The sequence below is a fragment of the Leuciscus leuciscus genome (assembly GCF_965113295.1).
Source record: "Leuciscus leuciscus genome assembly, chromosome: 24".
Taxonomy (NCBI): Eukaryota; Metazoa; Chordata; class Actinopteri; order Cypriniformes; family Leuciscidae; genus Leuciscus; species Leuciscus leuciscus.
Genome location: NC_138723.1, coordinates 31226556 through 31239929, shown reverse-complemented (window position 1 = coordinate 31239929; position 13374 = coordinate 31226556). Strand labels below are relative to the sequence as shown.

The 13374-nt window shown below is 38.7% G+C and overlaps 1 protein-coding gene and 1 long non-coding RNA gene across 2 annotated transcripts in view; both read left to right on the top strand.

Moving 5' to 3' along the window:
• The window catches only part of unc5cb (unc-5 netrin receptor Cb), a 208799-nt gene that overhangs the window by 46454 nt on the left and 148971 nt on the right, over positions 1–13374 (top strand). The gene's annotated exons all lie outside the window — the stretch shown is intronic.
• On the top strand, positions 7484–8469 carry LOC309489830. The gene is made up of 2 exons (XR_014202529.1): positions 7484–7711; positions 7749–8469. It is a non-coding gene; the product is annotated as an uncharacterized lncRNA (long non-coding RNA).

Here is a 13374-nt window from a genome sequence, read left to right as displayed (position 1 = left end):
TATATATATATATATATATATATATATATATATATATATATATATATATATATATATATATATATAAGAAACACCAGCAACAACATGCCACCATCCTAAGAGAATAATTTTATATATATATATATATATATATATATACACAGTATATTGTACCAAATTAGTCTCTTAGGATGGCGGCATGTTGTTGCTGGTGTTTCTTTATATATTTAATATAATATTTATACTATATTCATTTCATATTTATCCACCTTATTCCAAAAGCCACATGGTGCTATTTTATTATCACTATTATAGTTTTCATTCGATGTTCTTATACATTAGTTTTATTTAAGACAACAAATGTTAGTTTTAGTTAAGAATCTTTTTTTTCCAACTTTTATTTATTTATATAGCACATTTAAAAATGTTGTTTCCCAAAGTGCTTCAGAGTTATAATTAAAACATTTAAATACATATATAAAAACATTTACCATGCCTAGCAAATGAGGCACGACTACACACTCTTAGACATACACCCTCACACAACTGTGAGGGTGTGAGTGAGATTAGGATAGAAGAGAGAGAGAGAGAAAAGAAACTAAATTTAAATAAGTCATTACTTTAATGAACCCTTAACTAAAAGCTAAGATAAAAAGATAAGTTTTCAACTGAGAAAACAGTTGCTGGGACAGCCAGCAAAAATTGGTTGAATAATAACCATCAGTCTTCAAACCAGTAGGGTGGAAAGGTTTGGACCTGCCAGGGTCAAAGGGTCACCTGTAAAGAGGTGCTAATGAAGGGAAGGTCCTGTACGACGACTGACGGGCTTTAAGATGAGGCCCGTTTGCAGGCTTGAGTGAGTGCAAACATGACCTGAGACACGTGGCTTTCATTACCCGAACCTCGAGAGCGGCCCACCGGCAACACACCGGAAACAGAACAGGAGGTGAGGCTGATTTGATATTGGGTGTGCTTGTCAACGAATTGATAACCTGCCCAGAGGCATCAGCATGTGGTTCGAAGACCTTTATAAAATTCACATGTGCAGATTGTTTTTTTGTGCTCCACTAGACTTGCTACGATAGTCGGTGTTGACGGTGTTACTGGAAGTTATGTTTCAGAAGCAACAGCGGTTACATCACTTGCCCACTGCGACACTATCGATTTGATTTCATTGAGTAATTTAGTTCAGTTAGAGAACAGACACTACAATTAAAAACTGAAGGTGTCTGCTTAATAACTTGTGAGTCGAGCGAGAGTCTCAGCACAGATCAGCAGCAGGAGTCAGAGTTCAGCACGAGAGTGAGGAGCTGAAGAAGATGGAGGAATGTCTGGTGTCAAAGTGAAATGTAAAATCACCTATTTAAGCGTATTTGTCATTGTACTGTTTTGTTGTTGTGTTTTTCATTAAGAATTATATGCTAATGAACTCAACATTCAAGCAATCCGCCCCAGAATTGGTGCTAATTTGAAAGCGAAACTAAAATGCGCACGACTGCACGGGCATTCATAACGGTGCGTGTCCACGGGCGCGGAGCGAACACTTCCAGTTTATTCCTATGGTAGAAATGAATTGAAAACGCTCGCTCTGCTCCGCACCATTATGAATTACCGGTGTTCTCACACTTCGATTAACCGGTGGGAAAATATCCTCACCGTTACATCCCTGTTCTCCACCCTTAAGCAGAGAATAGAAACCGAGAGAAACAACACTTCCGACTTCCTCCAGGATCCCTTTTCCCCTCGAGCTCTTTGACTGCATCTGGTGCACTAGTTGGACGTTCCGGTGTCTGACTCGGTCATTGTGAGCGTGTTCATTACACCCCCCACCCCCCCACATCTCCTGGGTTCGTCTCTCCACTCCTCCCTGCTGTTCGACCCGACTAATACAGCCACTTACCAGCCTTTTAACTCTTAACTGCGCTGGTTAACCCCTCACAGATACAGTCCTGCTCCCCAGCCCTGAAAATACAGTATGTGGATGCACATGTGGAGGCTTGTGTGTAAAAATGAATAGTAATAATAATGCAGTATAAAACAAAACTGAATTTCGCATACAAAAAATGTCAATAGTGTAGAGATATATGAAGCAAAGCTCACAAGCTGCTTTCTGTTGGACGGCGTGGCAAATAGACCATGTTCCACAGTTATTAACAACATAAATCATCTTTAAAAAATTTAATGTAAATTTATATTACTATACTTTGTGCTTTCTTACCTTGCCATTAAATTAAATCAATGCTGCTTAGGGAGTGACAGTAAATTTATAAAAAACGACTAAAAAGGGTTTTTGTTTATTAAAATAATACTGAAATAAAATATAAAAACTTGATGGAAAAATAAAGCTAGAAATAATACAGAAGCACATAATAACAAAAAGAAAACTTAAACTAAAATTAATGTTAAAACTGAAAATAAATAAAAAAGCTCATATTATTCAAGCAAAATTGAGGAATGAACTGGTATGTCATTTCAAACGAAACAAAGTTCATTTCGAGTTCGTTTCTGGAGTCTGATAGAGCGTGTTAAAGTAAATTTTCTAGAAAATCCTTTAAACTCCCATTGGTCAGTGGTGATGTAATAGGTGGGCGTGGCTCTGAGGCTCCGCCTTCTCTGAGGTGTAAATCTTCTCCAGGTCATTTCTTCTTTACACACTGAACATGAACACCCTGAAGACCTGCTTCATAGTAGAAACTGAAGCTGTAATTCTAATTGAAAGCGACACTGACACTGCTTTTCATGTTTAATACTGTGAAGCTGCTGCTTTAAAGAAATCAACCGTATAAAGTGCTGTATAAATACACTTTGACTGGAGTGCTGAATTTGGGCAAAGATATGTACATCACTATGATCAGAGGCCTTAATTAAATAGCATATAAATAGTATTAAAATAACACTATATTGTAATAAGGGTAGACGCCATATTTAATTATTAATTATTTCGTATTACTTGACTACATTTTCTGTGAACAAAAAATATGAGGTTTGTCACTCACAGCCTCACATGCATTTGGTCAAGTAAGATATGAATCCAGTTGTGAGAGTTTTGTATAAAATATTGATTCATGATGTTCTTTAAATGTAGCACTTTAATTCATCATTCTAATTTAATGTTTATAGGACGTCCTGTTGCGCCGACATCGTAAGATGCATGATTTGAGGAATCATTCATGTCTGGAGGTTGTGTTGTAACAGTGAAGTTTAATACTTGTGTCAGAGGTTTGATGATTGTTGCATCACTAGCCGTGTTTCCATTACCCTTCAAATTGCGCAAATTGAAATTGAAAATTGAAAATACGCCCAATGGAAACATGTCAATTTCGCAAAAACTCCCATTTATCACTAAAAAGTTTCTCCGCTCGCATGAGGTGCTTTTTCAGGCAATTCGAAGAAGAAATATTTCACAAAACTGCAATGGAAACAGTTTTTGCGCATTTACAGGTCAGCTGACGTAGATGAGGCGGTGTGTTTGGACAGAATACGAGACAGAGTTCTTTATTAAATTCATAAAAGACAAAAGAATTACAGGAATAATGGATTCTAAACCTCAAAGAAATGCCACAATCAAGAACTCGAAGCAGATATGAGGGAGAAACACCCAGAAACACCTCATATGTGCCGCTCACAAGTATAATAAGGGTCGTTCCCTACCATTAATGATTGGATAACACACATACGTAGGGATGGGACGGTTTGAAAATTTCATATCACGATAATAGTGCCAAATTATCGTGATTATCAATATTATCACGGTTTTGTTAAAACGAGATGAAAGTGTTCAAAAATAACTGATGCTCACACTGAAAACACTTCAACAAGTTATATACTTGAAAATCAACAAACAACAAATAAAACAAGCAGATCTATGCACTTCTTTAAGCAAGATTAGCCTATATTCTGTGGCATTTCCTTCCTTATAATGACCGTCGTAAATAGCAACGCATTATAACACCGCGCACATGCATCACAACGGACGCGCGCTCTCGTTTCATTCAAATACAACTTGCCGTCTTGCGTCTCCTTTTTTGATTGTATTGAAAATGAAATCAGAGTTGATTTATTGTTTACTGAGTTTGCTAATATTTTTGTGATCATGTGAGATTTAAAACATTAATCTGCCTTCCGCCATTCCTTCTCCAATAAAAAAACAACAACATTGCGGCGCTGCGCCGGCGTCAGAGCTGTTGCTGGCTGGACAGGGTTTATAGTGAGTTATTAAAATCACGATAATCAAACACGGTTTTAATGATAATTCAATTTTAAATGATAATACTAACCATCAGTACATTTTATCGTGGTTTATAATGAAACCGGTAATCGTCCCATCCCTACACATACGTTTATAATGGCCAGTGCAATGGCTGGGATGTACATAAACCTACTAACATCCGTCACCATGATTTTTGGAATGACATAACAATGACGTTTTAGTCGCATAACTTGGGTTAATGGAAATGCCGTCATTTCGCAATAGTTTTTTGTCGACATTTAGAAAACATCGCAAAAGTTTTGCACAAATCTGTAATGGAAACGGTTACTGATGACAGCATTTCTCTAAGTATCTGGAGGAACCTGTGCAGGGACTGTGGGTTTGGACCGATTGACGGGGGAATAATGCATGTTTTCTCTGATGAGCAGGAGTTAGTGTTGGCTTGCCGTCTGTGACAGATGATAAAGAGAAGTCGTTGTTTTACTGAATGACTGGACATAAACTGCCGTGTGGAGGAATCGATAGGCATCGCTGCTCACCGCAGATGTGAACAATGTGCAGGAGTGTTTTATCGGCAGCAGATCAACGGCACGCATTAACTCCCTGCGTGTGTCATTTCATAGGACGTGAATATTGGCAGGAAGCGTTTATACGCCCTATTGGCTCGATTGCTGATTAAAATGAATTTAATTTCTCAAATGAAACCGCATAAAGGCTTGTGCGAGCACATCGAGAGTGAAGGATGGCGAACAGATAAGCTTCTGAACGGAGGCCAGAGAATGTGCATTTAAACAATACATACGACAATATAAACCGTATCTCTCCGCCGCGTTATCTGTCTGAAATACCCCCGATAAATCTGTGTTTATCTGACGTGTGTTGAGAGCTCATGTGTGCAGGTTTCCCTCTTTTTGCATGGAAAAACAGATTTTCTTTCAACAATTAGGCTTGTTGAACGTCTGCTGTGCGTTCGCCAGCTGCTAAATGAAGACGTATAAATCTCACAAATGAAAACAAACACATGCAACGATGTTTGACCCTAATTAAAGCCGGGTCGCGAACACAACGCAGCGAGACGTGAGGACTGATATACGACTTCTCTGCATTCAACGTGTGTTTTGAATTTGCCGTTGACCGGTGTTTTACCCTGACGTGTCACTTTAAGCACTAATAATGAGGATTTACAGCTGACCGTTGGTTCTGGATGCAGGACACACACACACACACACACACACACACACACACACACACACACACACACACACACACACACACACACACACACACACACACACACACACACACACACACACACACACACACACACACACACACACACACACACACGCATACTGTATCAGCAGCAGAAACACTGGGAATGCAAGCAGCAAAGTTTGTTTCTTCTTATTGTAACCTCTCGACTTGGCTTGCCAAGTAACTGTAGGCTCATTACTGAGAATCACAGTGTTTGAAGAGCAGTTTTAATGACAAACGAAAGAAAAAACCTTTCTCTGATTGTAAAAGTGCTCCTCAATTGAATTGTTTTAGTTGCAAGGAGTTTTGTAATTAAAACGCTTCTGATAGAAACGTTTCACAGCGCCAATTCTGTTGCTGTCAGTGATTCTGCATATTTGTAATCCTTGATGAAAATATTTTTATTGATTACACAAATGCAAACATCTGAAACATATAAGCAATGCAATATACAACTTTTAAACTTTGCTCTTGAATATTATTTTTGTGTTGCGATTCTGAATATCATGCACTGTGTTTACTGGTAAACAGTAGTATCAGTAGTATCTGCTTTAGGAGCGCCGATGACGTGTAAAGACGTGAATGATGTGTGTGTGAGAACCTCGGTTTAGAGAAGCAGGTGTTACGAACACGCTAATGATGATCAATGACTGACTAATGCGTTCATGACCTCTTCGCCCGCGTTAGCTTCAACCTGGAAGTGCTTTATCTCCCTTTATTGCTCTCATTTCTACTCTAATGATTATTTACAGAAAATCTAATAATAATAATAATAACGTAGGCCTTATTGAATGACTGTCAGATGCTACAGGTCTGAGTCCAGCCTGGGAAAACGTCTGCTTTTGTAAGCGTGATGTTTGAGGTGTGATTCCTGCCAAAGAAATGCTTGTTTGAGTGTCTGTGTTCATAGTGTTATCGTCACACACAAAACTAGGCTTTCCTCTATTGCCCGCCAATTATTTTCCCTTATTGATGATGCACACTATATACAGGCGGACAGATGCAAACAGAATATGACCTGCTGAATTTTGTTAAGCATTATAAAGAAAATGCTTAATGTGGTTTAATGCATTAGACGGTGATATTGGACCAAAATTCAAAATAATAATAATAACAATTCAACCTTATTGATGATGCGCACTATATACAGGCAAGTAGATGCACTCAGAATGCAAACCCAACAAACAACATTTCCCATGTAAAACCATTATAAAGAATACGCTTAACATGCAATTCAGCATGCGTTCATATTGCGTTCATATATATATATATGTATGTATGTATGTATGTATATATGGTAGCCTATGTATCAATAATTAGATCATTTAATATCACTTTTTTTTTTAAATCACAATAAGCGTTTTGTAGTGTGCCACTGTTTTTAGTGATTGAAAGACTGATCTCTCATGCACAAAACTTGCATTTTGTTCACATATTTTTGTTTTTCTTTCGAGTCTAAATATTCGTAGCTTGAAACGATGTAAAATTGACAGGTCTGTGCTGCAGTTTATAGGTGTTCTGCCCTCCAGTTCTCCGTGCCAGTTAAGAGACTGAACACTATGAATCGATTCTAGGGCTGTCACTTTTGTGAAAAAATCCTGTTCGATTTTTGAGACACAAGTGTTCATTGAATTGATTATAAAATCGATTTTTCATGTCTAAAGACGTTTCCATTTTAAACGCCAAATATGGGCAAATCCACAGACAACTAACAGGCATTAGGACGAACGTAAAGAGGGTGCTTGAGACGCGCACAAGTCAGCAACTATTCCTGATGATTTATTGGCGTGAAGTTTCGTGCACAATGACAAACAGGAGTGCAAGATTCTCAAAAAACAATAAGCAGAGTGGACTGCCATAACATCAATGACAAACATAACTGCTGGCTTCAGCATGGCTGTGTTTACCATTAGAAACGTCAAACAAATTTCCCCTATGTAGGCGATTGTAGACCGTAGCCCGAATCTGTCTCTGTATGCATGAGTCTGAATACCGGAAGAATTCACAGTTTTGTTGTAAAAAGAGACACATTATCAGGGCTTGAATTTCGACGCGGGATTGCGGGTATTGCGCATAATTGTAATCATTCCCGCAGGTCTCCCACTTATAATGTGGGAAATTCCCGCAAACATTGATTCACTTTAGCATGTAGGTTGTATCAGTAAATTAATCCACACAGATTATAAAATCAAATTTTAAAACTGTCTGCGAGACGCAATCTCTCAAACAGCGTGAGTGATTCAGCGGTGCTGCGTCTTCTATCAGCTCGTCTCTCAAAATGTGTTGCACAAGGCAATCGTTGCAGGCGGCGATAATACACTCTTGCGTTTCGGGAGTCGGGATAGACGGAATTGTCACTTGCATAATCGGGCCAGCATTGCATCATGAGTAACTAAAGCTTACCATTTGCACGTCTTTTTAAGTCTTACCAGTTTAAACATTCACGCGATTTTAAACTATTCGGTCCTTGCGCTCTGTCTGAGAGATGTTTCTCTGCACACATACATAGAGTAAAGCCGCCTCACACACAGCTCGCGGGTAACAAAGTTATTTTTCGTGGATTATATCGCTTTAACAGTCAAAAACATGCGAAAATTATGTCAATTTCGGTCTTAGTGAGTGTCCTCTAAACACAGTCGGTTATGTCTTAAATAAGCATAAATCGCACGTGACCGTATAATGAACACAGGATCCGTGCACTAGCTCTTAAAGGGACAGCAGCATTATGTGTCTGTCATTCATTTGGTTGTCAAAACAACAAAACATAGCTTTCATTTTAAGGAATCAGGATTAATAGCCTATGTATTTAATTTAGTCAGGACTAAAATACTACCCAGTTTTATTTTACATTTGATTACTTTATTCATCCTCTGTATTTCTGAATACTAGTGTTAGACCTAAGCAAAAACTTTTCTCTTTATTTATCTTTATTGGTATCTTTATTCTGTTGTATTTATTTGTGCTACTTTTTTCAATTTAATTCAAAGATTGAAATCAAGCTTCCTTGAGTTGTGTAAATTCTTAAGGCCCGTACACACCGGGACGAATTTCGCGCGCAATATTCGCCGACGTTTAACGCCTCGTGACTAAACAAAGGGCGCCAATGTGAGTGTGCACACCGACGCGAAAAACGGCACGCGTAAAAGCGTAATTTTTTTTTAAGCGCCTCGGGTTCGTTTTTTTGGTTTGACGCGCCGCGTCAAAAACTATCCGGCCAATGAGATTGGCGCTTTTGCTCACGTGTCTGGAGCTTCTGAAGTTACAGTAAAACACAACTTGGGGGCGCTCAAACACAAAACGGTCTTGCCGAGCACACATACGTAACAGCGAAGAAGATATACGCCAAGTAGCGTCTACACTGCCCATAGACAGACACTGCCGGGAAGAAATGACGAGGAAGATGCAAGGCAAGATGAATGTAGAGCTGTTGGTGTCGGAATAAAGAACTATATGACAAACGCGACAGCGACTACAAAAATCTTGTTAAAAGAGAACTGTTATGGAGTGGTATTGTATTTCTGTTTTACATTAAGCGGCATCTAATGTCAGGGAATGAATTTGCATGTTCACTCGGCTCATCGTCAGCGAAAATCGCTTGGGTGTGAGCACAAAAAACGCGTTGAAAAACGCTGGCGAATAACGCGCTCCGATATTCGTCCCGGTGTGTACGGGCCTTTAAGAACAAAATTACCCCATTGTAAAAATGCAATGAGTGAGCATACATTTAGGTGAGATACATGTAGTAATAATAATAAAAAAAAAGTCTAAACTCCCCCCTCAAATAAAAAAATCCCCCCATAAGAATCACCTAAGGGGGGATTTCCCCCCCATTTTCCAAAACGAAATTCAGGCCCTGATTATGCAGAAGTATAATTTGCTGTTATGTGTGTTTGAACAAAAAGGGTGGCTAACCGCACACTGATCCACTCAAGACTGGAAAAGTTTTTGTATTTTGTTTTATGAATTGCATCGTGCAAAAAGTGCAAAGTGCATGTGAGTTAAAAACGTTTTAGCACATTGCTATCTTCAGTGCTGTTATGTGTGTGTGTGTCAGAGCCTGCAGTCGCTGTGTGTCGCGCGTTCGCTGTGGGCGTATCGTGATCGTGGACGCGCTCCGAGAAAAGACCGTTAAAATCGATTCCCTATTTTCGTTTTCGAAACTTGTGTTGGTTGGCCCGATCGATTTGTGCAATCGATGTTCGAACGTAAAGTGACAGCCCTAATCGATTCGAACGTAACGACATTAGCTCAACCAATGGTGTGAGTTTGGGGCGGGGCTTACTGTTTTTCTGACCTATGGCGGCATTTTGAACCAGTTTTTTTTGCTTCTGAAATGACTCACTTCAGCTTTAAAGATGATTTTAAAGCTGAAACCGTATTTCTTTCAGAATTGATATGTCATACTCATGCTTTGGAGACAGTATTTGCTGAACCGTGATGAAGAACAACCACAGCAGAAAGACTCAATTATCTAGAGATGATGAGAAATAATCAGTGAAATTTGCTGTTTGTTATTTGGAAACAAAACTGCCAACACTCCTCCATCCAACCCTGAATTATGAGAGGAGGCGCGCTTGAAGGATGTGTCCTCGTGCATCTGGACGGGCCCGGGACAGACGGCTCGGTCAGCAGATGAGGGGATTCTGGCCGGTTTCCCCTGTTCTACGGTGAGAGATGTGTCTCATATCGAAGGCTTGTGCTCGAGGCCCGTGTGCGTCGAGGTTTGAGAAGACAGGAAAGCTCGCTGACCCGTGGCGGAGTTCAATTAGCATTTGCAAATTACACCTGCTCTCCATGAGCCTCTGTGCCTGTGCCGACGGGCATGGCAGCGAGGGGAAGATGTTGTCGGTGTTATTGCATGGCTGTATGAAATATTAACGCCACAGAGCCAGCTCTCCGGGTCCCTGTACTCATCAAAAATAGAGCAGAGAGCGAAGGCGAGAGGAAGAGAAGAGCTATGGGCGTCGCCGCACCACCCGGCCTGTAATGACGTTAACCTTTGACCTCTCACCCCCCCATCTCTACACCTCGTGACCCGAGCGGCCCGTTCCTCTTGATGACATTAGAACAGGTCCGGCGAACCCGCTGTGGCCACAGGCTCCGTACCAGAGCAGCTTCCCTGGAAGGAAAAAACTAAACAAAAAACAATTATATATATATATATATATATATATATATATATATATAATATATAATATATAATATAATTAAATATATAATTAATAAAAACGATTTTTAAAAATCATTTATAGCAATATATTAATAATATATAAATCTTGATTTATTAGTTTTATTTTATATATATATATACACACACACACACACAAGCTATAAACCAAACAAATAAAAAATTATAAATATAATATTGATGTATAAATTATTAAAAAACTTTCTTTCTGTCTTTCTTTCGTTCTTTGCTTCCATCTTTCCTTCTTTCTTTCTTTCTTTCTTTCTTTCTTTCTTTCTTTCTTTCTTTCTTTCTTTCTTTCTTTCTTTGCTTCTTTCTTTCTTTCTTTCTTTCTTTCTTTCTTTCTTTCTTTCTTTCTTTCTTTCTTTCTTTCTTTGCTTCTTTCTTTCTTTCTTTCTTTCTTTCTTTCTTTCTTTCTTTCTTTCTTTCTTTCTTTCTTTCATTCCTTCCATCTTTCCATCTTTCTTTCCGTCTTTCTTTCTTTCCTTCCACGTTTCCATCTTTCTTTCTTTCCATCTTTCTTTCCGTCTTTCTTTCTTTCTTTCTTTCTTTCTTTCTTTCTTTCTTTCTTTCTTTCGTTCTTTCGTTCTTTCCTTCCTTCCATCTTTCTTTCTTTCTTTCTTTCTTTCTTTCTTTCTTTCTTTCTTTCTTTCTTTCTTTCTTTCTTTCTTTCCTTCCTTCCGTCTTTCTTTCTTTCTTTCCTTCCTTCCGTCTTTCTTTCTTTCTTTCTTTCTTTCTTTCTTTCTTTCTTTCCTTCTTTCCTTCCTTCCATCTTTCTTTCTTTCTTTCTTTCATTCTTTCTTTCTTTCTTTCTTTCTTTCTTTCTTTCTTTCTTTCTTTCTTTCTTTCTTTCTTTCTTTCGTTCTTTCGTTCTTTCTTTCGTTCTTTCCTTCTTTCCTTCCATCTTTCTTTCTTTCTTTCTTTCTTTCTTTCTTTCTTTCTTTCTTTCTTTCCTTCCATTTTTCCATCTTTCTTTCCGTCTTTCTTTCTTTCTTTCCTTCCACGTTTCCATCTTTCTCTCCGTCTTCTTTCTTTCCTTACACGTTTCCATCTTTCTTTCTTTCTTTCTTTCTTTCTTTCTTTCTTTCTTTCTTTCTTTCTTTCTTTCTTTCTTTCTTTCTTTCTTTCTTTCTTTCTTTCTTTCTTTCTTTCCATCTTTCCTTCCACGTTTCCATCTTTCTCTCCGTCTTCTTTCTTTCCTTCCACGTTTCCATCTTTCTTTCTTTCTTTCCTTCCTTCTTTCCATCTTTCCACGTTTCCTTCCACGTTTCCATCTTTCTCTCTGTCTTCTTTCTCACGTGCTTCAGATGTAGTAATGCCGAGCTCGCTGTTGGACGGAGACGCATCTCCTCCAGTTTGAGTGTGTTCTGTCGCCGGTGTGTGTTTGTCTGGGGAGCAGATGTGTTTGATGATCTTCCTGTACTGAAGGATGTGCCTCAAAATGTGTTGCATAAACACAATCGGCGATGTAATTACCAAGCTCATCATGAATCAACTCGAGCTGGAACCATTGAGGTTCTTTCCCCTTTAAATCAAATTGGTTGCTTATGAAACAATACCCTTCTCCAGATCCGAGCGGAGCGGGAACAATCCTCTTATTTCCTCCGGGGTTCTGATGTGGTTTCCTCAGTTTGCTGTCACTGCAGGAGATGCTGTTTGTGGCGAGACACATGTGGTCCAGTGAGGTTCTGGGAAGGGACATTACTGAGGGCTGATGGAAACTTTTCCAACATTGCTCATGGGAAACGAGTGGATTCATTCGGTGACATTTTTAATGAACAGTGTAATATCTGATCCTGATTGCAGGTTCCTCTGGTAAAGAACCTCCACTTCAAACGGAAAAGAGTGTAAATCTGAAAACTGATGTACCACAATAATAGACGGACATGTGAAAGCTAACTGAAGGGTTAATTCATCCAGAAACATTCTGGGCATTCGCTCATCATCTGTTCTGAACCTGAAGGACTTTATTCATTTCTTCTGTAGAACATAAAAGAAGATATTTTAGAATCTGGAATTAATGTGTTTTTTAGCAGCACGAAAACATTTGAATTTTTTTTATCAATTACATTTGTGAAAATTTTTTAATAATAAAGAATATTTTTTAAATTATGTTTAAATAAATATGAAAATTATTGCAAGATTATATTTTTATAAATAATAATAATAATAAGTTAAATAACTAGATATAATAATAATAATAATAATAAATTTTTTATTGAACATTTACATTTTCTGAAAATTTACACTTTAAAAAAAAAATCAGACTTTGTATTTGTCCAAAAGGTATAAATACCTGTTCTCTCACAGACATAAGAGCAGAATGTGCCGCTCCGCTGGTGAATGTTTTGGTTTACCAGTGTATCTTTTAAGGATTTGATGTTGGCAGTTCTCTATAAGCCGAGATGTGTTTTATATAACACTGCAGGATGTGTCGTGGCGTATCCGAGCACAGGCTCCAGTTATGGTCTGACGGCTGCATTAAAGGTGCGGTGAAAAAGTGGCGCCTGCTTTCGGAAAAAAAGAGACACTTTCTGCAAAGCAGGACGGTCTGTTAATGGACACGGTTACTTATGCTGCATTTGAGATTTTGGCTGAAGGTTGGCGTCAGGTTATCCAGCGGCTCCACACTGTCCTGCAGAAACAGCGCTGCTCGGGGAAATAATGCAGTGCTTGGCCATTTTAAAGGCTTTCCACACTGAATAACGCCCTGACCTGCACTCGTCCTCTTCCAGCTGATGGC